Here is a 27696-nt window from a genome sequence, read left to right on the forward strand (position 1 = left end):
CGGATTAATATGCCAGTTGGACTGGTAGAATTCATAGGAGACGATTGGTTTAATTCTTTATCTATATCAATTGAACCTGAACGAGAACCAGAAAAAAGTTGGGTCTAAACTTCATCCTTTCATTGGCTGGTCTCAGGAAATTGACACAATTGTTTGAAACAAAACTAAATGAATGGAAAGAAACAGATGCATACCTTTCTGGATCTTCTTTGTGTGCCGCCTAATAAGTTTCTTAGCGTTGGTTATTGTCAACTGTCGAGCAAACGGAGAGATCTCGGCTTCACCTTCACTCAACTGTCCCTGCTGATCGCCCTCCCTTTCATTTCTCATAGTTCGAAGCACAAATTGCTTCGCTTTGCGCCCTTGAGTGTTGAAGAGGCCTTTAACGGAAGTAACAAATCCATCACTGGCTCCATCAGTCGGACGCTTAAGAAAGGTTGCTTTCTGATCAGACTGATCATCGTCACCGGGATTGAATTCACCATCAGAAGCAGCAGTTATACTTGATTGTTTACTATTTCACTTGACTTTGAATTTCCTACCCTACCAAAATGTAAAAGGAAATTCAGCAGATCTACATTCCAAAAGCTCCTACACACGTGCATATAGTATGTTACTCGGATCCTAACCCAACAAATAGGAGGGAAACAAGACTGGTTAAGTTTGAAGTCAGAAAAGAATCAGAGGACGGAGATTTGAAGGTAGGTTACAGGAGTATCATTAAGATCCCTTACCTGCATTCCAGTTACAGACTTTAGGACCCCATCAATAGGGCTGTAAACGAGGAGAGTTGAGTTCGAGTATTGCTAAGTTCGACTCGACTAGAAAACTCTGAAATGGAGCTAGATTTGAAAACTCGCGAGTCTGAAATTTTCAAGCTCGACTCGAACTCGAAATAATAAACTGAAGCTTGTAAAAGCTTTAAAAGGCTCGAAAAGAAAAGAAAAATCTTAAATTTAATTCGATTAAATCTTCAAACTCAAATTCGAACCTGAACCTTAAATACATGAAAATCTTATACCACATTTAAAAAAAATCAACACATATATGTTAATATTATTAATAATTTATTTTTAAAAAAAATAAAATCTTAATATATTATATTTTCAAGCTGCTCACGAGCTTTTCGAATCAAGTATCAAGTAGTTTGTTTCGACCCATCAAGAACTCAAGTCGAGCTCGAGTCGAGTCCATTTGTGTCTAGTATTTATCGAGCTTTGATTGAGTCGATCTCGAGTAACTCGCGATCTGTCTTGTCTCATTTACTGACCTACCCATCAGGGACGAACGTAGAAATTTACTTCAGGGGGTACGAATTTAAGAAGTTATATTAAAAATCATAGGTGTGTGAATTTATAAAATTTTAGAGGGTGCGAAATTAAATAATAAATATAAAATACAAAGAAAAAATCTAAAATATAAAAAAATTTAAAATTTCTAGAGAGTGCGATTGCACCCTCTCGGTCATCCCTGCTCCCCATATAACATGATTCTTAACTCGAGAGATCAGTCTCCTCCATGTTCCGGTGAACTGGACTCGGTGAAATGTATCCACCGGCAACTTGAGATCACTTGCAACAAATCTGGACCCTTCGTGCGTAAGTGGTAGCTCAACCTAATGCACAATAACAGATACGAAAACAATTTTTTTGGAGAAAGAAGCAGCTTTCATTTAAGAGCAAATGACATTAAGAAGTACAACAGATTTGATACATTTAGATTCATCATAATAAAACCAAAAAGGATTAGTTCTCGACAAGGCCTACTGAGCAAAGGAGTGAGCAACTTTGTTTGCCTATCGGTTGATGTAACGAACTACCCCAAAACAAAAGGGTAGACATATCTCTGGTTTCGCCCGACAGCTGAGTGCATCAAAATTAACATTGATGGTGCCATTTTGGATACTTAAGGAGCGGCGACAATTGGAATTGTCGCTTGATACCACCACGGTACGGTGATAGGAGGGGTGGCAATGAAACTAGAACCCCCCAAACAGCAGAATCAACTGAGGCAACGGCCTTTATCTATGGCATTCGTTTGGCCTTGGAAAATGAATGGAAACATGTTATTATTGAAGGCAATGCATTCTCGATCATGAACAGACTGAGAAATCGTCAAGAAGACCTATCGATCATTGGATTACTATTCAACGATGCTTTGGAGGCCCTCGACAACAAACCAAATTTCAAAGCAGACTGCTTTAGTGTCTCTGTTGCTCCTCTGTACTCGGAGACCAGTTCTCATGCCTTGTTAATTCACTTCTCGGTCAGCTAGCAGTTCCTCCTCGTGGACCCACTTGTTTCTTCTATTCCACACGTTACAAAGCAGGACCAAAAACCTAGTGAAGCCCGTGCTGTCCAGTTTAGCTGCTGACATGGTTAACCAGTCTTTACATGATTGGCCATGCCACTCCACGATTGAAGACTCCAAAACCGAGATAGTAAGGACAGTGCGAGTTTTTGTGCAGTTCTTAAAAGCATGAATGGTGGACTCTGTATCATCCTTGCATAAGGGGCAAACCCCATCACTGATTTGAGCAGCTTTTGTTCTTTCCCCTATTGGTGGAGCGTAGTGGCATAGGTGCCAGCCAAAGATTTAGGGGTGCGTAAGAGCAAAATTCTATCCCTACTAAATAAAAATTGTTCATATGAGAAAAAGTTTAATCTTATATAATCAATTCATCTATTATTTCCAAATTAGATTCTAAGAGTCACTATAGATAAATTCGATCAATCAAATACTAGCTTTATGAAAATTATGTTCAAATATAGTGGTGCACCTCTATTTCTAATAGCAAGTTCCTATCTCCTTTTTTCTTATAGGACTCTTGCACTTCTTTTATTATACAGCCAACAAAATACCATTCATATACTATTTAGAAATGCATAAAATTGAAAATTAAATGCAAATCGATGAAAAAGAATAGAGGATAAAATGTAAAGCCTCCCTATCACAGCCCTTCAAAATCTCTTTATTATTATATTTACTATAATTTTTAAATATTGTATTTGTTACACCCCAAAGTGGGGGCTAGATTTTTTCTTAAGTTAATTCAGATTAAGTTGTAAATTTCAGTTAAATTCGGGACCAAAGCAAAATTTCTGTTAGTTTCAGATTCAAATTTGGATATCTCAAAAGTTCAAGGACCTCTGGCATGATTTTACCATTTCCCAAGTTTGGTCCCGTAAATATGGTCAACCCTTTTTAGAAACTCTCACTTTGCTACTTTTTTTTCTATTTCCTCTCTCTCTCTCTCTCTCCTCTTTTATCTTTCTTCTCAAAAAAAAATATTTAAGGTTTGTTTCATCGTCGTCCGTCTCTCCGTTTTTGACACCGCCCCTGCCATTGTGTTCCTCTCGTCGTCCTGAGTCTACCTGTACCAGTTTCGTGGCCACCGTTGCCGGTGTGTGAAGGGGTAAGAGTGAAGAAGTTCTGACGAAGTTTTATCGAGTTTTCCGCCGTTCACCGTCGTGAACGGAGCTTGGTAAGTGACACCATTAGCTTCAAATCAATTTTTAATTAATTTTGGTAATTTTTTCGGCCGCCGGAGTCACCACACCCCCCCATGCGCCATCACCGCTCGTGGGGCTTGTTTCGTTTGTTAGCCTTTCTAGAAACCTTCCGATCCAACCCATACTCGCGACCCGACCTGCAACCCGAGAGCTTGGTAAGTGACACCATTAGCTTCAAATCAATTTTTAATTAATTTTGATAATTTTTTCGGCCGCCAGAGTCACCACACGCCCCCCATGCGCCATCACCGCTCGTAGGGCATGTTTCGTTTGTTAGCCTTTCTAGAAAACTTCCGATCCAACCCATACCCGCGACCCAACCTGCAACCCGATTCGACCTGTCCGTCCGACCCAATTTCTGAATCAGCCCAAGCAGAGTTGTGTCGCTCCGCATTGCCACTGTATGATTGCACCGTTGTTGAACGTCAACGTTTGACCGTTGATCGTCGTTGACTTTTTTCGAAAACCTCCCTCTTGACATTTTTCGACGTCTTGAATCCGATTTTGCGATCCTTTTATCCGAAAATACTTAATATTTTTAGCATTTCTATTTAATTATATAGAATTCGAATGTAGAATTGATTTGGAATTATATTTTCGTGAAGGTACTTGTGTTTCTCCTGACTGAGGGTCGACTTGATTCAATGCTTCCAGTTCGACTGATCAACCTGACTCACGTTCTTTGAGGGCTACACGTAGGTTTTTGTAAATTACCAATTTAGGGTTTGATATTTATTTCTAGACTTGTTACCTAGTTTTCCGATTCATAGGATCTAGCACTGCCACCGCTCGTGATAGGTAGACCCGCTAGTGGACTATCGTACCAGAATACTCAGATCGGTTCAGGTGTGTTCCTATTGGTGTTATAATTCCATTTTAAAATATCTGTCTAAACTATTTTAAAATTCTTATGATATTTAATATTCAGAATTGCATGACATCTGTTTATTACATGTTTTGACTTCTGATATGTGGTTTCTTTATATTTCCGACATGATCACTGGTTACAGTATTTCTTTATTTGATTCTGGATTTTGGTCCGATTTAATGTTTTGTAAACTGAACTATTGTTTTTACTATCATTGGGTGGGTATGATTGGAGGAAGTGTTTCAGACATAGTCTATGACTACTAAGATCTTATCGTAGACACCTCCACTTTGTGCACAGGCTAAGACCTTACCGCAAGTCCTTATGCTATCAGTAAAAGGTCCTTCTGAGCGTAGGTGGGTGTATGGTTTAGGGGAACATACACATTTTGGTGTTCGGATGAGGGTAGTGGACTATGATTTATAAAGCATGTTTCGTAAATAAACTTTTGCCGAAATATTTATCTGAATGTTTTCATATACTGTAAGGAACACTATGAGCTTTTTACCTCACTCTCTTAAATTTTTACTTTTCAGATACTATCTGATGGTAGGTTAGCATACTGGGCATCTAGAAAGTCGACCGTTCTCCCTTTTGATTTTTGTATATTTCTACATGTCTCTTTTGATATATTTTGGTGACACATGTTTTACTATTGTCTTGGTATATTTTATCACAATTATTTTGGTTTAAACTCTGAACTTTATTTATTTACCATATGAACTTTCTGGTGGTTATTTTGCACCACTATGTTATTTGGATTTTATTTTCTGTAATGCATTTTTTATATGTTTTAAATATGAAAAGAAATTTATATTTGATATGCAACCGCCTAGATTTAGTCATAACACCTAGGCCGGGTCTAGGGGTTACGATATTAAAATAGGATATATTAGAATTTTCATTGTCAAATCTATTGAAATATTTTATGGGGGGGGGGGGACTATGAAAGAATATCGTATTACTTGTAAATGTGGACTTCAAAATTCTTACTAGAGATCTATTTGTATAACCGATGATGCAGCTATTTACAATTGATCTGCATAATGTCTCACTATTTCATGTTAAACTCTTCTGATATTGTAGTTTGTGCTAAATTATCTATTTTCTCATAGTAAGGAATTAATGGTCATTCAAATTCTTAATTTATACTTTTATCTCACATATATCGTATAAAGTATACCTATGTATTGCTTATTGAATTTCATTCCTATTAATGAATTTTACTTTGTTAAAACAGAATTGAACCGATAATTCGATTTTACAGTCTGCAATTATATATATATATATATATTCATACTTGAGAATAAAAACTAACCACCAGTTAAGCAGGTCATATAAGATCATTTTAGATCAAATCATTTCCCAATATTAAAAATTTTCCAAATCATTTCCCAATATTAAAAACTTTCCAATCATTTTTGCATTTGAACGGTTTAACCTTGAGTTTATATTAAAATTAAGAGTAAGCCTCTTCGACCACCGTTTGTTCTTCTGAACAATGGGATTGGGAAGGCAAAACCCGAAAGAGAGAAATGAAGGAAAATGATGGCAAATTTAAAACTGCCAGAGCCATTCAAATAGTTGATATGTGACTTTATAGAAAATATAAACATGTATCAGTTCAAAAGTCCCGTTTATACCCCCCCCCCCATACCTAGATCCCAATCCCGGTCCAGATATCTACATTAATTATCTTAACCAAATCCGAACCCTTCATTGGCTTCGTGAATTGCGAGCAACAATCTCTCTTGTAGATGTTCCTTCGATGGATACTCGGGTAAATCCAATTGATTGAAACTGCATTAATCACAAACAAAGGTATATAAGTAACACAATGCAAATTACAGAAAACCTGAAAAGGAAATCATTAGCCGATAAGCTTCTTAGGGGCCGAAAACACGGAGTAGCACAATTACGGGCTAAGTGTATAAATTTGGAGAAATAACATAGAGATTACAGGACTGACTGATTACCAGGTGTGAGCAGAAGGCAAGTGGTTGGAGCTACCATATGCTTTGTGTATCTGAAATTTTTGGGAACCTGAAATACCTTGAAGTGCACTAAAACCTTCTAAAGGCACCTGTGAAATTACAGATATCGAGAATTAGTATTTGAGATATGTTATGAAACAAAAGTTACCTTCTAAATTAATATATCTCCCTACAAACTTGAAAGAAATAAACAGGTTATGCTTTTCATACCTGAATCCTAATTCAAGTATTAAATAGTCGACCTATAGATTTAACTACAGCTAATCATTTTAAATGACAAATACTAATAGTACTTATCTGACAATTTCGGGTGTTGAATTACCTTTGAGGTGCCAGTCACAAACTGTAGAAGCCGAGCTTTGTCCTCCTTGCCGAACCCTTGAACAACCTCCCAAAACCACTGTATAACAGGTGATGCGGTACTATAACCAGAGTACTCGGTATTTGCCCTCATATCATCCACTAGGAAAGATGAATCACAAATCAGGTCAATATTCAGAAAAAGGTGGCAAAATAAAGAATTTTAACATTAAATTTATTGGCTTACAATCTATTTCTGGAAGACCACTTATCAGTAACTCAAGCTCCTTATCGTTAAAAATGAATATTAATTCCCTGGGAATTAATTCATTGAAGCCTTCCAAAAATGCATTTATTTGAGGACGAATAGCAGTGGTCAAATGATGCTCAGCAACTAAATCAACGTACTGGTGTTTGTTCTCCTCGGTAACTTTGATGTTCCGGCCGCCAGGAATCAGTTCATAGTCAGTCACCTGCATCATATATGGTAAAGCAGTTTTTAGGACCAAGAAAATGGTTTTGCCACAAACGGCTTCATGAAAGAATCAATGAATAATAATTAGTACCTGTGTCCTTTCACATAATATTAGCTTCTCCTCATCAGCATCAATGCTAAATGTAAGATCGGGGACATCACTTATATCATTCTAAAAACAAACAATGAAAAAAATGTAAGGGGGAAGAAAAGCTGCAAAATGATACTCTCAAATGAACCATGAAAGGTAAATGCCAGCAAACTATCAAACTCAATTGTAGTTATGAAAACGGGGGGAAATGTAGAATTTTGGCATATGACAGACCTCAAGCATCCACTTTAGGTTTTTGAAGTAATCAGGATCAATTGCTTCGATGTCATGGTAAGTAACTTTGGCACCCAAGATATGCTTATAGAAAGATCGAGTAAAGTGGACATCCAAGAGCTGCCCATCAAAAAGTGCTTTGCCAACCTGGAAAATTTCAGTTACAAGTGAATAAAAAGTTCCAACGAAAAAAAGTGTCAATCCAATAGGAAACAAGAGAAGATACTAACAACTCGCCCAACAAATTTGAAGTATGAAAGATGTTCAGTTTGGAAGACAGAATTGGGGTTAGGCTGGAATGTTGACTCATTGCCCACTGTTGTGAAAAGCAATGCACCTTTGTCAAATATAACCCTGGATAACAGCTGGTACCATTCCCTTGTAAGCCCACCAGCATCAATACCTTCCTCTCCTTGGAAGTGAACGGTCAACCTCCCCTTCAAATCTTGAGTTGACCGCATCCGTAGTTGGTTATATGAATCCTCAAGTATGTAAGCTCTTCTAACCGATATCCTTAGAGGACTGTGGTGATGATCATGTTGTTGATGCTTTATTTTGGACCTGAAGTGAGCACGTTTATTATCAAAATCAACAAAGCGCGGAACCTTCAGCAGTAGTGAAAATGACTTCTCAAGGAGCCCAGGATTCTGGCGGATGAAAGTATTTAACAACTTCCTATGCCTCTCAGAGAACTTCACAAAGGCAACATGTTTTTCATCGAATTTTGATACAGAAGCAGTTTTCTGCTGGCCACCAGATGGGGTGCTGACATCCTCAACATCAGAAAGTACAGCCATGCCAAAATCACTACCAGAACCTGGTTGTGCAGGATGTAATTTCTCGCACATCACAAAGAAAGATTCTATATATGGTAAGATGTTCTGTGTGCCTGCAGGTAGCGGTGGTGTTAAACCAGATTGTCTTGATGTGGAAGTCCTGGGTGGAGCTAATAAATCTGGTGCAGAATCTGAATAGCTCTCGATTTTGCTTATGCAAGTGCTCAACTCTATCCACAAAGGTTCTAAGGCTGTATTAATGTCACACACCTGAGAAAGAGCAGAAGAACGCTCTGTTTCAGGATGCAGCTGAAGATCCGTCTCTTTCGCTGTTATTGAGGTAACAAGAGAACTTAGAGACTGTAAAACCCTTAAAATTGCAGCTCCATCAGAAGATGATGTGCTGAGTAGAGCTTTCACAGCTTCACTGAACATCTTTAACTCATCCATGGCAGATTTAATCAATTTTTGTACAGCATCTGCTAGCTCAGAAATAAAAAGATGACAATGGCTTGGAGCAATAGCAACCAGCTTTTTCATTACCTCCGCCACCAGACTATATGCATTATCTGACAAACTGGGTAGGAAAGACGACATGAATCCAAGCAAATAGAAGAAAATACATATATTCAAGAATTAACAAAGAAAAAATCATCAAGAGGTGCTAACAGCAAAATTCATTCTCTAAGTTGTATTTTATTTTCCCAGTGGTGTGTGTGTGGTGGTGGGAGGACAGGTGAAGTTTGTTGGGGGAGGGGGGTGTCAGCATCAGTTTCAGAAGTTGCACAACTTACCTACAACTGACGCATAAGAGAAATGCTGGAAATATGGACTTCGGCCAAAATATATGGCATAAAGAGACATATAACTTACCCTTCCCGTGCAAGCAACGAACATAAAAGCCGGAGCTCTGTTTGTGGGAGATTGGTCAGTACACTCTGTGCATCACATTCCTTACTTGAACAAGATGTTGAGGGTGTGGATGATTCAACGGGCTTTAAAGGTGATTCAGTAGCCAAAGGAGCATCAGGGTTCTCATCATTGATGTCATCAGACATTGAAATTTGCAAAGCAGGTGTCTGTTCTGTGGAAGATGCCTTCAATTTCTCAGATAAAAGAGGTTTCCTTTCCGCATGGTCAATGATGACATCCAACAGGTTAAGCAACTGGAGCAAAATCATAAATGAGCAAATAATGAACACAGATGAAAATTTATTTAATTTATCAAGGTAATCAGTTATCACCTGCTCAAGATGCGCTATACTTCTCAAATACAGGGGTTGATGGAGAAGGCTCAAAAGCAGTGCAATGGAAATGTTTCCTTCCTCCTGCTCCTCAGTCATCAATGCCTTTCCACGTGACTGATCATTATTTCTTGGCTCTTGAAAGATAGGAAACGGCAATCTAAGCTGAAGTAAGATCGTAGCAACATATGGATGGTTTCGAGTCATGTAAGTGAGAGTTTCAAGAACTCGCCTAGACACCAAAGGAGGAACTCCTACAACGAGAGAAGTACAGGATTAAAGAAACCGCACAGAACCCATATACTACAGGTTAAATCATGAGCAAAACCACAAAACTTCTCCAGATATTAAAACTCATTCAGAATAAGAAGTAAAAGATCATCCTCATAAAGGATAAATTGTTCTAAGAAAAATGGATGAGAAAAATGAAAATGGATGGCATCCACATTGAATCACAAGGTTCGTGAACTCAAACATGTGTATATAATATCTCACCATCAAAATGCTGAGGACGAGAATACATCACATTATTCCGACAACCATAAAGCCTGTACGGTGGTTCAATTGAATTTGAATAACTGACGGGCTTTCTTGTTTCAAGCGTCAACATGTCCATCAAGATTTTAACTAGCTCTGTTCTGGTTTCATTATGGGCACATAAATTCAAGAGAAGCTTCTGCAATGAACCTTTATATAGTGGCTGCAAGATAAAAAATGTTGTGTATAAATCAAAATCAAATATAAACATCAAAAAGAACAATTTACTGTGACAGTACCTGCACCATGCGAAGTAGCCGAACCATTGCTTGAAGAGCTTCTGGGCCAATTAAAGGGGTGCCTTCAGCTTCAATTAGCCTGGCAGAAACAGATCTGCGTGACACAATACTTCCCCCCATCCTGTCAAAGCTAGATCCAATACCTTCACGTCTCCTAGAAGATTCACCTCTGCGATTCCTAGGGTACATCCCAAACAAGTTACGATTATGATAGCGATGTGCAAATCTCTCGCGCAACATGTTTGCCTCGGCCACAAGGGCAGGTGTGAGATTAGCAAGAATAGCATCAGAAGATGTTAATAGAACCTGAGAATAAAAAATAACCAAAAGGACAAATGTTTAGACATTCAACTTACACTTTAGATTTAACCACAATATTATAAGAACCATACCTCTTCCCTTAAATCAGAAGGAAATGTTGCAATTATTGAGACCGTGTCCATTTCAACTGGTTGACCTTCAAACTCTTGAGATTGATGAACCCTTTGTGCTTGCTGTTGTGCTAGGACTTCAGCTCGGATGTCTGGGGGAAGGGCAGCAAGAAATTCAGGATCAATATCCCCAGAATTCTGTTGTTCAGCATTTGAAGGCTGTGCCACTGGACCCTGCTGAGCTGAAAGAACTTCACTACGCAGCTCCTCAGGGAGAGCATCTAAAAATGCAGGATCAATTGATCCAGAACCACCATCACTATTCATCTGCTGCTCAGCAGCTGTACTATCCTGATCTGCTTCACGACTAGAATTCTCTGAAACCTCAGCAACACTGTGAAGAGGTACATCTCTCCCACCAACAGCACCAGAATTCCCAAAAGCCACATTTGTTCTTCGTGCACGCACAGCCTGTGGATCAGCAATTCTGTCAGAAGAACCTTGCCTTTCTCCACCATCTTCATGGCCATCTGCACTTCCAATCTCAACATCAAGGCTGCGCAGGCTTTCCCCTAAAGTAGCCCCACTACCACTACTTTCTTGGCTCACTGCTTCAATAACACGAACAGCTGCATCATTCTGATCAAACTGCATTTCAACAGATTGTGGATGTATGTTTGACGCATCCGTTCCTGGCAGAGAAGCAGTGACTGCAGGACTCCCATCAGCATGGAGAGAGCTATCAATCGCTACAGAAGATAGAGCCACATTAGCATTTTCACTGCTTTCGTTGTTTACAACAGGACACTCAGGTCTTTCGCCAGGCCCTGATCCCTGTAACTGACTACCTTCACCATGGGTCTGAGGTTCTATCGTAGATATGTTGTGATCAGAAGATTTCTCATGGACAGGACGCCTGAGTTGGGAAACAAGCAGCTCTTCAAGGCCTTGTGGAACAGTAGCTGCACTTGACCCATTGCTTTGCTGGCTCTCATCAACCCACAAGTTCAAACGCTGGTTGTTACGCCCATTCCTTAAAGAGCGGAAAATAGTATCCAACCGTGATGAGGTGCTGTCTGAGTTTCTGTTTGAATGAATCATATCACGGGAATTTTCTGGAGAAGACCAAAATAGAGAAAGGTAGAGGGTTGTTAAAAATATAATGTAAAACAAATTAACAAGGGTTTAAATTGTAAATTACAAAAAATATATATTAAAATACAGAAAATAGAAACCTGACTGCCTTGAGGCTGAGTGCAGTGACGAAGGTCCCACTAAAAGAGGATGTGTTGAAGAGCTTGAATTCTCACCACTGCGCCCCAAAGGACTGTAAATAGATGTTGTACGTTCATGACGTCTAGAGCCAAAAACGTCAACTGGCATTACATGAAGAGTTTCACCGGCAAAGCTGTGGTCTCTGCCAAACACCTCAATTTGGTCAAGCATATCCATTCCATTGAGACCCTCCTCTAGCCTTAGAATAACTCCACCCTCATCATCATCGTCCTCCAATACTTCATCATCAAATTCATCATCATCAATTTCATGATCATCTTGATCTGTATCATGATGAGACAGGTGATGTACATCATCTTCCTCCATATCATTATGGTCCTCATCTTCGTCATCTTCGTCCCCCTCATCTCCAGACATCTCCTCATCCTCATCATCAAGGTTTTCTTGCTCATGGGGCTGGATTTCAAAATGAATCCCCAGATTTTCTACAGCATTTCCAAGGCCCCTTCCATCCTCAGAAGTTTCTCGCATATGATCATCTTCAGTAGCAGGACCAAAACTTCCATCAAGATCCTGATCATGATCCATATCATCTGTAACAGCTTCAGACCCACCATAATTTTGGACAGCATTGAATGGCTCACCGCGGTCAGCAGCAACAGCATCAAGATTGGACTGAAATGCCATTTCCATGGACTGTGATGCATCAGCAATATTATCTGCTCCCCCAGACTGATTGTGATCGGGGGGTTTGACAGAATTCTCACCTTTGACAGCAGAAGAATCAGCAGAATGAACATATTCCTTGGTTACAAGTTCCAAAGCTTTGATGATCCCTGTTACGAATTTAGGTGACTCGGCATGATCCAAATCCAACACTTCAAGCATGCGTGTTAATGATGCAGCCAAACCAACATCAATAAAAGTGGCAGAAGCTTCTGCTGAGATGCATGAACCAGTTGGTGTACGAGCAACTAGTATATCATTCAACAAATCAACAAAGGTCTGCATATCACTACTTGGAGGTTTGAAACCTTCACAGGAATCGATAAAGTCATTGAAAATGCAATTAATCTCAGTAAATACTCTCTTCCTGGCTTCTGCAGACCGCACACAAGATGCAACCAGAAATTGACTGGCCCTGACTGCTAGTTTATGCCTCCAGTCACCATCAATTTTCCTTTCCTTCTTTGAACTACGGGAACATGGAATAAAATTGTGAAGGAAGTGGTGAAATATTCCACAACTGGATAAAGCAGCTGAGCTCCTCTGATAAGGGACCCTGCAGCTACTAATTTCACCATCTCTCCGGAGCAGTACATGAACAGATGAAGCGTACATCAACAGAATCTCAGACAAAAGTTTCAAGATGAAGACCATCTTTGCAAGTGATGCAGAAGCATCTTGCCCAGAAGCTTCATTCTCCTCAGACACAGTTGCAATGGCTTTTCCTTTACCCTTGCTGGCAGAAACATCAATCTCCATATCAGTTGATGATGGTGCATCAACAGGCACCTCTATGCTGATATCATCTGTCAAGGGAGGTACATATGCACTAACTGAATCCAAAAGAAGCTCAATCACACTTACAAAGCTTTGAGGAGATTTTCTATGCATTTTAACCGACTTAGAATTCGAATCATTAAACTTCCCAGGACCTGCTGAATTCACATAGCACAAATTACCCTTTCCATCACTGTGTTGTGTTTTATCTTTGTCAGATGCTTTCACCTTCTCATTTTCTTTTTCCTTGAATTTATCTTTATCACGGTCTTTGACCAGAACAACATAGGGTCTCTCACCAACCATCTCAACTTGACAGAGAGACTTAACAGACTGCAAAAATATAACTGGGTTACGTGAAATGACAGAACTTAGGTTGGCAAGGAAATTACGTGGACTGACCCTTCCATTAGAATGCCTGTTAGCTATAGCCGAAAAACTGTGCTTTATCTCAGTTTCCATTGCCTGCTGTAAGGTTTGAGGATCTTCAAGGACATGATGGATAATGGTAGCAGCCACATTATCAAACCCAGGAAAAAGACTATTTGTTGGCAATGAAAGAAGTGAACTTACACCCCCACCATCAAGAAAATAAACAGCAATAGAATGGGTTCTAGTAAGAGTAGCACATAGCTGTAGGACAGCATGCATTGTTTCAGATGGAAACCGGTTTCTTATACAATTACAAGCAATCTCTATCAATCTCTTCTGCTCGTGAAGATCAATATGTCTTGCAGACGCAAAGGAAGAATGCGCCTTACTATTTTTATGCTCATCAATACTAACAGTGTCCCTTTTCAACTGCTCAACAATTTCAGTATTCAATTTTTTATCCACCTGAAGTAGCCTATCAAGAGCAAGGAAAGCAGTTGTTACCCACTTTGGAGCTTGACCCTTCTCCTTGTCTATTGAACCAGAATCCCACTCAGAAAGTAAATCAGTCGCAAGTTTTACAAGTCCGGCCTTTGAGGCAATTTCCCGTGACCCCACATCCTCATTAAGAATTAAAGCAAGAACATGGAAAAGGGCAGAAAGCAGAGAACTGTTTCTGTTCTCAGAAGTAGAACCTCTCACTTGATCAAGAATGAAGGAAATGACACCGGACCTATATTGGCCATCATTTTGGGAGCATATTAATACAAGGAGATCTCTAACTGGGAAGGCTAGAGGTTCCTTCATTTGAAGCAGCTTTGTACATGTTGACAACAATTCCTCAACAGGAGGAAGTTGGAACATCTCTTCTTCAAGTTCCTGGTTACTTTCATTTGTAACATCTAAATTTGTGTCAGTTTCAGAGTTCCCAAGAGACATGGCAAGTGCACGAGCAAGTTCATCCTCCTCCTGGGTTTCCTCTGGATGTGAGAATAACCACTCCATTGCCAACTCCACACTATTAGATCCAACTTGCCTCAGAGCTTCTTCTGCCCTAGACCTGGAAAATCCCATCTCCACAATTGTTGCTATGGAAGTTTCATTAGGAGGGGGGCCCGTAATACGAGCACTATTGCTGCGGGGAACTTCTTTCACTTCAACACCAGAGTAAATGTGCCTAATGATAGAAATAACTGCAGTAATGAAATCATAACTGCAATCAGTAAACTGTGGATGTGTCCATACAGGAAGCACAGCCTTGAGCACCATAGATTGAAGCACCTTTACAAAAGTTTCTGCATCTCTTGGGAAAGGTACATCTCCACTTCCAAGTGGTTGCACAAGCAGGTGTTTGGTGAATGGAGACAAAATAAAAGAAGATGCCACCAGGTGAGACATAAGTTTGCCACAGCTAGCTAATGCACCATAAATCCATGCATGATCTCCGTGTTGCTTTACATTACCATCGCCCATATCCGTTGGAGATGCTGATGCCCTATTAACTTCAAATAGATATTGGCTGGTAGCTTCGAAAGTAGTCAAAACTGATTGAACAACTCCACATCCAAATAAGCAGTTTAATATAATAGTATTACATGAATCGGGCCTGTCCTGGAGAACCCATCAATGAAATCGATAACCTTACCAAAGTAGCGACACTTTGTTGATATGGATGCTTCTGAACCTGAAGAATTTACATGACCTCCGAAGTTCATGTGACTCAATGCAATAGAGGCAAAACTAGAGGCAACAGATTTTGATGCAGGGGATGCATTAACAGTATCATCCCGACGATGAGAAGGAAGTAACATCACTTTTCCCAACTCTTGAAATAAATGGGTGATGTGGAAAGAAAGGGACCTCATCATATCACAGCAAGAGGTGTGATAAGATCTCCGCTTGTCATAATCCCTTTTGTTGGCAGTTCCAGAAGCATTTGATGTAGTAGAATGATTAGCTCCAAACCAAGTGTTTAAACCATCAATACTCGGTCTCTGATGAAAACCACTAGCTCGCCCAAGGTCACGATAAAGATTTATGAGGTCAAAGAACTGGGATTCAGAACTCCATCCCGGTGTCCTTCTCCTCAATAATGGATCAAGGAACCGTCGAAAGGAGTTCAACCTTTGATCTTCCACATCAGTTGCACTGGATTCCTGTTGCTGTGAATCAGGCTCAGCAGAACTAGCACTAGCATCATCATCATCCAGTTCAAGCTTGGCATCTTCAAGGAGAGCGATCTGCCATAAAATTTCACGATGAACACAACCAAGGTCTTCCAGAACATCTTTGCTGTCATTTCCAAGTTCAGCAAGCAAAGCACTAACCCAACGATTATCTTTAGAAGCAGCAAGAAATAGAAGGAACTCAATGAGGAAAAGGGGAGAAAAGACTCCATCTTCAGGCGTCAACTTGGGATCCAGTAAAAAGGACCCTGAAGCTGAACCAAATCCACTCAAAACTTTCTTCAAATGTTCCCTTAGAGAATAACAAAATGCACGAGCTAGAGGAGCAGAGTGATGCTGTGTAAACCCTTTAAAAACCATGGTGCTATGTAAAGCAATAGACATGCCCTCAGATGATTTTACAATACTGGGCCTCAAAAGAAGCTTAAGTAGAGCATCAATTCCTGATTTCTCCACAAACAGCCGACATGTTTCAGAATTCTCTGTAGTTCTATGAAGCAAAACCATCAGATGCAAAATGCACAATTGAAGAAATTGCTCATCACTGATTCCTTCAGTTACAGAATCCGCCACAGAACAGTGCTCTTCATTTCCTTTTTCTTCAGAATCAGTTTCCATTGCAGTGCTCTCATTAACTTTTTCCAGAGATGATGACCCAGAGAAACTACTACTGCCCCCAAAGGAATCAATTCTATTTACAATTTCAATGATGATATCAACACCACTGCTTCTCAATGAAGCTACATGGCGCAAAAGCTCTTCAACTGCATTAGCAAAAAGAACGATTGCTTCATTCATCGGCAGCACATACTTCTTGCTAGTAAAGATGTCAACAAGGAATCGCAATGCTGAAGTTTCTTTCACGGCCTCCAAGCCTTTGGCATTAAGACATATGGCACCAAGGCCATTTGGGACACATGTTATAGCCTTTGAAGATGGAAGCATGCCAGATAACACTGAAGACAAAAAGGCATCCGGAAGACCCAAATCAAGCAGTGCAGGAAGACATGTGGGATCTTTATGGATAATTTCACTCATAACAGTCACAGCAGAGTAGTAAATATCCCCTCCAAATTTGTCTGCATTCCCAAAAATGAGCGACAATGTACCAGGCAGTGAATTTTCATTAGTATTCTGCAGTCTAGTGGAGTTTGCAGGGGCATATGTTGCAGAGCCAAGAGCCTTCAAAAGTACCTTGATAAGCCTCTTTTGGGAATACAACTGGTCATCACTGTATCCAGAGCATTCACCATAGACCATTGAATTATCATTTCCACCCGACATACCAATAGCTCTATGCACTTCTATCTGTAGCCTCTGAGCTAAAGCTCCACTCCACCCAGTTCTCTAAGCAATGTTACAGCTGAACTACTGTAATCCATTAGCTTCTGTAGAGCTTTACAGCCAAGTAGACAAGATGCATATGATTCGGGTCAGAATCCTCCAAAAGAGGTAAAAAGGTTGGAATCATTCCTGACCCTCTAATATTACTCCCTGATGCAGAGGATGATGTGATATGAAGCAGATAGAACTGAAGAAGAGCCTCAATAAAAGAGAGATGATGGATCACTAGAACCTTTGAGTGATAAAACTGCCTTCTGGAGCACATTAAGGAGGATCATCCGATTCCCTGCAGTAAAACTAATACTTGATCCACTCAAAATCCGTGCTCGGTCATGAGATGCTGAATACGCAGCTAACTGAGCACCCAATGCAAGCACCGCAAGAGTTCTAATATCTCCCGGAATAGTTTCTTCATACCGCACTATCCTGATTAATTCATTTGTATACTCCGGTTCATTTGCAAAAATGATGTCAGCTCATCATTAGCATCACTAGACTTGACAAGCACAATAATGCCAGAAGACAAATCCTGCTATACAGCCTGCATATCCTGGGCGACCGAAAGGCATGCACATATCTAATTCTTGTTAGCAATGAAAAACGGAGCTCACATGGTACATTATACTGCTCAATACACTGCTTCATTATCAACAGATCATCCTCCTTCCGCAAATGCAGATCTGGAATATGTATGACTCTCGTAGAACTTGAATTGCCAATGCATTCTTCGGTGCTTTGAGAATTGAGCCCATGCAATTCAAAATAAAGGTTAGACCCAATCCGATGTTGAGACTTATCACAATCATTTCCCATGTCTGATGGAAACAATCTAAGCCCTTCCTCCTGTGATCTCTCATTTGCCAATACACACGAGTACAGGCCCAGTCCCTCCTCCTTGCTTCCCCATCCCTGAGCAAGAGACAGGAGATAGCTGTTTACTGAGCCACATCCAATCAACTTACCAGTACCATGGACCTTAGACGGATTTATTTTAACAAGCGCAGAAAGAGCCTCCAATGCAGCTATAAAGAACTTCAGGATCAGTAGATGAAAGTAGAAGCTTGAAGTGCTGAAAGGAGAATGAAGTTGTATTAGATAAAGCAACATTAAAAGACATAGATAGTGCATACCATACATTTACAAGTTTGCAAGTCACTGTAGTTAAAAAACAATATGACTCCATCTTAGCATACCTCCAAGCCATCAAATGAACTCTTCTTTTGGCAATTCTCCAAGATTGTTTGCATTACTCGTAGTATTTGAAGAACTGTATGCTTCGGAAATGGACTATCATCTTCTAGAATTTTATCTGATAGTAGAAGATCATTCCTACAAGACAAGTAAGTCTTGAAATATGTATCAAAATGAAGAAACAGTGGCCTCCAATGATGAAAATTCCCCTGCGTTGAAAGCAACAAGCAAGTGAGTGACTTAAAAAAAATAAAGGATAAACAAAGATAATAAATATAAAAAAAATCACCTTACTGTACTCCCATCGAAAGCCTGAAAGAGGTATTGCTATATCCTGTAATGGAGTCTGAATCACCTTATCAATAAATGCTTTAATTTGAGGCGGCTGCAGGTGACAGTACATGTAAAAGTTAATTACCAGAAAATATATATTTTTTGAAGGAAGAAAAAAAGGAGCATGGAAAAAGTTTTAAAAGCCATTCCAACAAGCTCTTTGAAAGCAGTATAATTCCATTTAAGCGAATTTAGCAGCAACCATTATATAAACGGCATACATGTATATATTCCCCAAATGATGTGCATAAATTATGTTGACTCATTACTCCCTAAAGGGCAGTGGGGGTCAAACCAATATATGACTAATAAAGGAAACAATAAATAACTTATTTTAAAGGATAAAATTAAAGAGACATTGAGGATTTAAGACGTGAAGCAAACTGATGGAAATATTTAAAGGTTGGGAACTCAAGAAATACCTTTTATTTAATTTAAAGTTTTCTAAGTATTTGGCTAACTGGTGGATCATAATTATATTTACAAGACTATTGCATTGTAATATATGTTTCCTAATTGCCTTCATAAGAAACATGCTCAAATTTCACACAGAAAATGATAAAGAAATTATATCAATCTTCTAACACAAAGTAGCAACAGAAAATATATACTATCAAGTATATAAGCAGCACCTTTTTTTTTATAGAAAAGATGGCCTCGTTAAAACCCCCCTCATAACCGCCATGCTACAAAGGTAGCTCAGCGGGCATAGATAGAGGAAAAGAGTGCCATAAAATTTATTACTAAAACCAGATACAACAAAAGCTATTAACATCTCTAAATGAGAATACATAAACATACAAACATGTATGTGTACCATATATCATATCCATTTTGATTGCATATACATAACTAAAAGATCATTACCAGAAAAAAAATTACAGAATACAATGAAATTCATTCCAAGCACCAACACTAAACCACACAATAATAAAATACTATAGGAATAAAGGTTGCCAAAGAATTAGAATGGATCAATATAACTGTCTAAAAACTCCAGAAAATGATTTAGAAAGCATTGAATGGGAGAATACAAAACTGTTAAACAAGTAAATCCGTACATATATTGACAAAAAAAAATAAGAACAAGAAGGAAAGTTTAGAATCATGAAGAAAACTTCATACCAAGCGCAAAATAACACAAAATGCACAATTTACTAACATAACTTTCTTTCCCAAAAAGAAAATGTATAGTGTGAGAACATAATAGAACTGTCGGTGACAAACTACATGTGAAATTTTCCTAATCCAAGATTAATTGTTAAAAAAAAATTAAGTTAATTTTAAAGAATGATCTTCATGAGTAAACGCACATCATCCTGTCAGCCAATATTGTATCTTATGTTTTTATCAATTTTGATACGTTTATAATTCATACTAAAATGTTTTTGAAGCACTCGTGTATTAGTTATTTTTCAAGTAACATGTTGGTTTCTAACATTATTAGGTCTGCACAATATCAGAAAGCATCAGTAGAATCACTGAAGCAGCTAAAGTGCTAAGTATTCCATATAACAACCAAAACTTAACAGAGGAAGCATAAAGAAACAACACCTTATTAAACACTATTACTAGGACAATAGAGTAATAATTGAAACTCTAAGGGTTCGACCAAACAGTAGTAGACTCCGATAAACCCTAACCCGAAAGCATTTGTCAGGAAAAATTAAACAAGTAAAAATTAAATGATATAACGAGAACAATGACTTACGGGTCAGAGTCGAGTTTGATAGAAGGAGTGATGGTGGTTTCACCGGACAAAAGCTGGCGAAGCCTCGAAGGCAAAGTCGATCTTATATTCGCCATCTCACCTCTACTTCTCTAATTTCAATAACTACAAAGAAACACCCAATGAATAATAAAGACAATAAAGCACGAAATCATTACCTAACCAAGAAAATCAAAATTGATCGAAATATTCAAAGCAGATCAGATATTAGATTACATGAAATATAAAGAACACTAATAGTCGAAAGAACTATAGAGAGAGGACCTGAGAAAGGAGAGGAGAAGAGCGATGGATACTTAGGCATCCAAATTATAGAGCATGAAAATCAAGATAATTCGAGAGAGATTTTCGAAGATACCGATAAACAGAGAGAGAAAACACCCAGAAGCGAAAAAAGGGAGCGGATATATATAAGAGGGGCGAAGGCTATGGTGTTTTGATTTTGTGGGTGACTTTACAAGGTGTTTGTTAGGGAAGAAACCGAAAGCCAAGGGATCAGAGAAATAGGGAATTTTTAGGGTTTCTAAGGCGCAAATTGAAAAGAAATTTAGTAAAAGGATTGAAATAAATATGTAAGAGTTTTAGTGAGAAAGCAACCGACAAACGGGCCTTTGACGCTTCAAAGCAACAGGGGTCATTTGTAACTAGGTTTTTGCTTTCTGGTCCTTCAATTGTACTATTTTATTTTTCATTCTAGATTGTTTATGTTTTTCTCTTTCCACCCTCTTTCTTTTTCAATTTATTCCTTTTATTTCACAACAAAATTAAATTAATTCTTTAAGTGTATAATATTAGGGGCTTGTTATAAACCTTTGAAATCTTTCATTTCATCGAAAAATAAATTTTCAATAGTTAATGTTTTTATTTGTTTTTCATAATTTTTAAATTTTATTTAGTATGAAATTTTCAACAACAATAATGTTAAATCAGATAGGCGGGTAGTTATTACTTGTCCCTTAATTTAAAAATTAAGTTGATTATATATTAAAACTTATATTTAAAATAAATTATCACTTTTTGTTTTAAAAACTTTTCAAATTATTATATTTAAATTTTGTTCAAATTATTATATACTAATACAAAAACAAATTTGATGAGGATTTCAAAAACTTTAGTCTACTAGTGTGAATTATTATTTAATAAAAATTTCATTTAAAATGAATTTTATATTAATAGAGATTCTAATTGAATTTGATATCAGAATTTAATCGGCAACAATTCAATTTAAAATTATTAAATTACCCATACTTTTAATTATAATTAATACTATTATAATCATATTTTTATCATTTTCTATAAAATATTTAAATAAATGTATTTAAGAAAGTGCTTTATTCTTTTGCTTATCTCTTAAGGTTTTCTAAATTATTTTAAAAGCAAAGATACCTACTTTTAAGTACCTTAAAACTTTTTTTTCCAAATTGTATAAACTTTTTAATTGGGGTCTTCCTAAAGGAGACTTGACCAATGACTCATTCAGATAAAATCTCATTATACAATTAATTCAGGCACTCAAGTACGCATAGATACGAGTGTTTATTGTTAAATTGTTAAAAATTATCTTTAAATGGATATTTTAAACATTAAACATTAATAGATAAATAAAATATAAAAGAAAATGAATTTTCGTGGAAAAGAAGGAAAAGGGGAAGTCCCTGTCCATGAAGGAAACAAAAGAAAGGTGTGAAATTCAAGCCAAGGCGCCTAAACAATGATCCACAACCTTCGCAGAAAGCTGTCTTGAAGTGCCTTAACCGAATTGTTAATTCAAAATAAATTGGTAAAGTACATTTCAAGTCACTGATTTGTTAGTTCAGTTACAAATAGGCTTATTCCCCCCAATTTTAGAATTTAGCTACTCAATTAAACGTTATTACAAATAGATTACTCTATCGTTAAATTGAAAGAAAGACTAATGTGTCCTAGTATAATAACAATAAGTCCATCTCCAAATTTATACATTCTATCAATTTGATCATAATTTAAAATTTTGTATTAAATTATATCAATTTAGTCATAAAGATATTGTCAAACTAAACGAATCTATTGAACAAAACAACATTTGGATAACTACATTCTACCATAAAATAACAAATAAAAGACTTTCATTGATGAATATGAGTCAATTGTATGGTTAAGCGAACTCGACATGTAATCTTACAAAGTATGTAACAAAACCTATGATCTGAAGATAAGATTGGTCGACAACCAGTACAACATGCGAAAGAAAGTATCCTCTAAATATATATGGGATGGTAAGGGGTCGGGTTTTTAGTCAATTCGACCTGACCTAAAAATATATACCTTCACCCAATTTGACGCGACTCGAAAAATATATATCCTCCACCCAATTTGACCCGATCCGAAAAAATATACCCTTCACTCGACTCAAACTGACCCAATTTTTTAGAATATAAATCTAATCCAACAGTTTCGATAAAAAAATGACTTAATTTAAAAAATAGATAGAGAGTATATTATAGCAATTATCCATAAGTTTACTTGAAGAAATTACATTATTACCGTTGGGTCGGTCAAGTTTTTTCACTCTCCACTCGAATCTGACCCGAACCTAATTATTTTAAAAATATAACCCTATCAAATCAGATATAGTCAGAATCTATCGATTTCGAGTTAAATTGTGATCCCTAAATGTAAAAAAAATAGATTTCATAGAAAATATTTCCCTTCCCTACTTGGTGGCTCACACAGAATAATAAACACAGATCTTCCATTAGTAAAATTCAACACCATATAGACATTAAGAGTAATTTTAAGCAAATAGAAAGTAATATAATATTATGGAAGATGCACGAGCGATTTTGGAGAAGAACAAGGATTAGATTATGAGATTTTTAAATCTGAATGATTAAATTTAATGAATTATTTTAATTTAAGACCAAATTGATAGAATAAATAAAATTAAGGAGTAAAACTATTATTATACTAGGTTATTAAGAAATGTTATATGTTTATAATCGCACTAATAATTGAGTGATGCGAGATATATCTTGATCTTATTATTAATGAGGTGAACAAAGTTTAATTTAACTAAAAAATCAATTTATCTTTAAAACTGAGTATTTTGATAGAGTTTGATTTTCTAAATCAACTTGAATTTCAATTTTGATTTGGATTGAAAAATTATGCTCAAAGAACCGTTAAGCAAAACTTCACTTCGAATTATGATATATTTTACATTTTCCCCATTGGTCACGATATTAAGAGGTAAGGGCTACATTTTTCTTGGTGGTGGGGTGAGTGCTTTTTTTGGAGTTTTGTAATGACGAATTTTATTAGGCAGATTGAAGTTTGATGGTTTTGGGGTTTAATAATCATGCATTGATCTTGATTTTATCTTGTGATTTTAATGGGGTTTTAGTGCTGGTAAGTAGTGCATAATGGGTTGTTCTGGTTCTTGTGCTTGTTATTTGCAATGTTTTAATGCTGGAATCTGTTTTTTATTGGGCTTGTTGGTTCTTGGGGGTGGCTAGGTCGTTAGAACAACGAGTTCGTTGCCTATAAAATAGCAATATAAATCACTAATCAGGGGAGCTTTGGAGTACTTAGTCAAATATTTTAATAATTAATAAATGTTAATATTTTATGTCAGGTATAATTATGTTTAGATTCCAGTTGCGAGTCCACATTTATACAAAAAAAAATACTAAGTTTATTTTTACTTTGTTCAAGTTTTATGTTCTGATGAAGTGGAGTAATCCAATACAAGGGAGTCAAAGGTCACATATGCTCTATTAGGTTATGTTTGTTTCACTGAAAACGTTTTTAGAAAATATTTTCCAGAAATATTTTTCGTAAAATAAATTACATTTCTGAAAAACGTTTTACGATGTTTGGAAAATGTTGTTTAAACTTTTTTCCACTAGTTGATGAATTTTTTAAAAATTATTTATTACAAATATTAAATATAATAAATAATATTATTTATCATACAACTTAATATTAATATTTTTAAAATATTAAAATAATTTATTTATTATTAAAATATTTTTTATAATTTTATAAATAAAAATATTAATATTGGTATATTTTATTGAAATAAAATATTATAAATTATATTAATTATTTATTAAAGTAATAGTGTTATATTTATTTTAAAAATATATAGTATATTTCAAATATCTTTATTAAAATATTATTATTAATGTTAAATATATAAAAATATTATTCATTATTAATAATTAATAATATTATTTCTATGAAATTAATAAATAATATAAATTATTATAATTTATTATATATTATTAAAAAAAAATATAATATCTTATATTATAATATAATTGATTATTTTATTATAATATTAAAAATAATAGTATTTATTAGAAATATTAATAAATATATTTTAAATATTTTAATAATTAATATTTGATTAAATGATATTAAAATGTTTTATTAATATTAAATTCATAGAATAAATTATTTTGAGTTTATTCTTTGAAGTGAAAAGTTCAGAAAATGACTTATAGAAAATCAGACCGTAAGTAATTTTTCAAAAAACACAAAGGAAATTATGTCGACCAAAATATGTTTTACGTTTACCAACATTTTCTGAAAAACGTTTACGTGAAACAAACAGACGCTTAATGTATACTACTACTCATCAACCACAATTTAATTTGACGATACATTTAATTCAACTAACGAAATTTCAAATAAACTTTAGATGATGAAATATTCTTTCACTCTATTGGATGAACTACTCACCCTTACAATCACACTAGGGACTCTTCGTTGCGTTTCCAAAATTACATTACTTGTAAAACCTAGATATGCTCAGAATTTGTTAAGCATCCAACCTCAAAGCAATCAACAACCCCATTTTAATATCACACCACAAAAAACCCGTACGTAACGTACGTGAGACAACACCAATCGACACTCCCCTACCATGTAGTAATATACAAGCACAACTTCACTAATGGTACTCAATTTCACATGGGATTAGGTGGTAAATAGGTGACAGGCCTAACATTGATATAATATCACAATGCTCGAACCTCAGTACAAAGATATGACCCTTCAAAGATCTATCTAATACATGATAACTTCTTTAAAAAAACAAATGCACTGTCATCTACACACACGCATGTATAAAAAAATGACACCATGTCTGAACAACATAGATATAAACCATTCCTGTCATATATAAATAGGTTTCATCTTTCTGTTCTAAAATTTTTCACCTCCATAATGTTATCATAAAGAAAAATAAAATGAAGAAAGAAAAATTCATCCATAAACCATCCCCTTAAACCATCATCCTAGCCAACACTGATTTGGCATTTCATTGTGAGAGCTTTGAGTCGCATGCTACTATTTTGACTCGACCAACATTTTCCTGAGAGTCTTCGTTCTTAAACAAAGCATCCTGTAAAATGAAAGTCCAAACATTGTCGCAGAATCTATAGGTGTGCAGATGTCCCTGTAGCATAAACATACAAGACGATCAGCATCCAAATGTAAATAACAGCAAGGCTTTTGCATGGCAATGCTAGATCGTATGTTGATTTAAATGTTTGTCACCAGAGAACACGGAAGCCCTCAAACAACATAGTTTATATGGTGAAGGGTCAAAACAAGTGGCAACAACCCTATTTACTCCAACTCGAGTGTGAAACCTAGATACAGGTACATATCCAACGTGAACAAGCTCAATTGTTTTTGAAGTTTCCAAGTAGTTGGAGTCCTTTGAGGGGCATATCTATATCAGGATATACTTCAAACATGGGTACTTAAAAGAAATTAATGTTGAAGCTTAGCAACCTTGTAGAAGAAAGCAAAAAGTTTAGCTACAAAAGAAAAGAAGAAGAATTTAGAAAACATACTGATGATCGATCAAAGGAGCCATGTTACCAACTACCAGTTTTTACAGTTTTTGGAAATTAAGGAAATATGTACCAAAACAAAAATATTATTATGTATGATAGAAGAGGAACTTTCTCAAACAAGTAAGCTTTCCACAGGACTATTATGTCAGGTCCCCTGAATATGTTTCTCTAGCATAATACTAAAATAACCCAATTTTTTTGCATAATTGAAGTTTTGAATATATAATTAGATGTGTTCGCCCTGCACTTCAAATCATCAATATTGATCCTAGGAAACATTTTGGAAATAAGAGGGCTATGAAGCACGGATCTAACTGATGAAATACATGTCATACAAGTAGTAATGTGTTCTGCTTACTGGCACTCCCATCCGATAAGTGCAAAACACACATACTGAAGAACAATTCATCATTAATGAATGGTGAAAATGATCTTTCTTCAGGGATGGAAAGGTCAAACATTGCCCTTAACTAACAGATCTAGTACACAAATATTTCACCCCTGTTGTTCATAGAAACATCAGATCACCGCATAAATAGAACACAAGAATCTCCGTTTTCTATTTAAGTAAAAAGAATGTACCTTAATGGAAACTTTGCTCTTCACTTGACTTTCAAGGGCTTCAGTCATAGACTAACAAAAATGCAAAAAAAAAAAAGAATGATAAATCATCCAGGGAAAATAAGAGAAAATCGGAACAAGGTTGTAACAGTACCTTATCGAACTGGACGAGAACCTGAATAGCGAGCTCAGGGCTTAGAGTACTGCTTGAAACCATCTCATCTAAAGTCTCCGTCAAAACATCCCGATCGTTGACCTCCGGTAAAGCTCAAACGTCGCCATTATTCACCCGATCTGCGCAATTTTTTAATAAAAAACTGTAAATCTCGAATCTCGAATCTCGATATAGAAAAAGTTAAAGAAAAACAATGATGAAGTCAATTTAGGATATGAATTTTGAAGGAAGAAATTACAAAAAAAAATGGAGTAAAGGGATTGCGTATGTCTGGATATGTTGGAGCTTTGAAGAATTTTCAGAAGTTCAACGTTCAATTATTGTGAGAGGGGAAAATTATATTTCTTTTGGGGGACGATTTGGGGCGTTTTATACCCTAGAATTTGTAGATGAAGGTATATAGAAGACAGTCTGGAGTAAATGCTATGACTCTTTTACCCCTTTTCTCTCTTTATGATACCAGGCCTCCAGATATAATTCAATTATTCTTTTATTTATTTGATAGTCCAATTCTATGATTAGTTTTTATTTATGTATAAAATATGTAATTACTATTTATATTTTAATTTTTTTATT

The 27696-nt window shown here is 36.4% G+C and overlaps 2 pseudogenes; both read right to left on the bottom strand.

Moving 5' to 3' along the window:
* Positions 1-5916: 5916 nt before the first annotated feature.
* On the bottom strand, positions 5917-20959 carry LOC120118515 (annotated as a pseudogene).
* A 4708-nt stretch (positions 20960-25667) lies between these two features.
* On the bottom strand, positions 25668-27475 carry LOC120118514 (annotated as a pseudogene).
* Between the last annotated feature and the right edge of the window lie 221 nt (positions 27476-27696).

Source organism: Hibiscus syriacus, unplaced genomic scaffold (assembly GCF_006381635.1).
Source record: "Hibiscus syriacus cultivar Baekdansim isolate YM2019G1 unplaced genomic scaffold, ASM638163v2 tig00110328_pilon, whole genome shotgun sequence".
NCBI lineage: Eukaryota > Viridiplantae > Streptophyta > Magnoliopsida > Malvales > Malvaceae > Hibiscus > Hibiscus syriacus.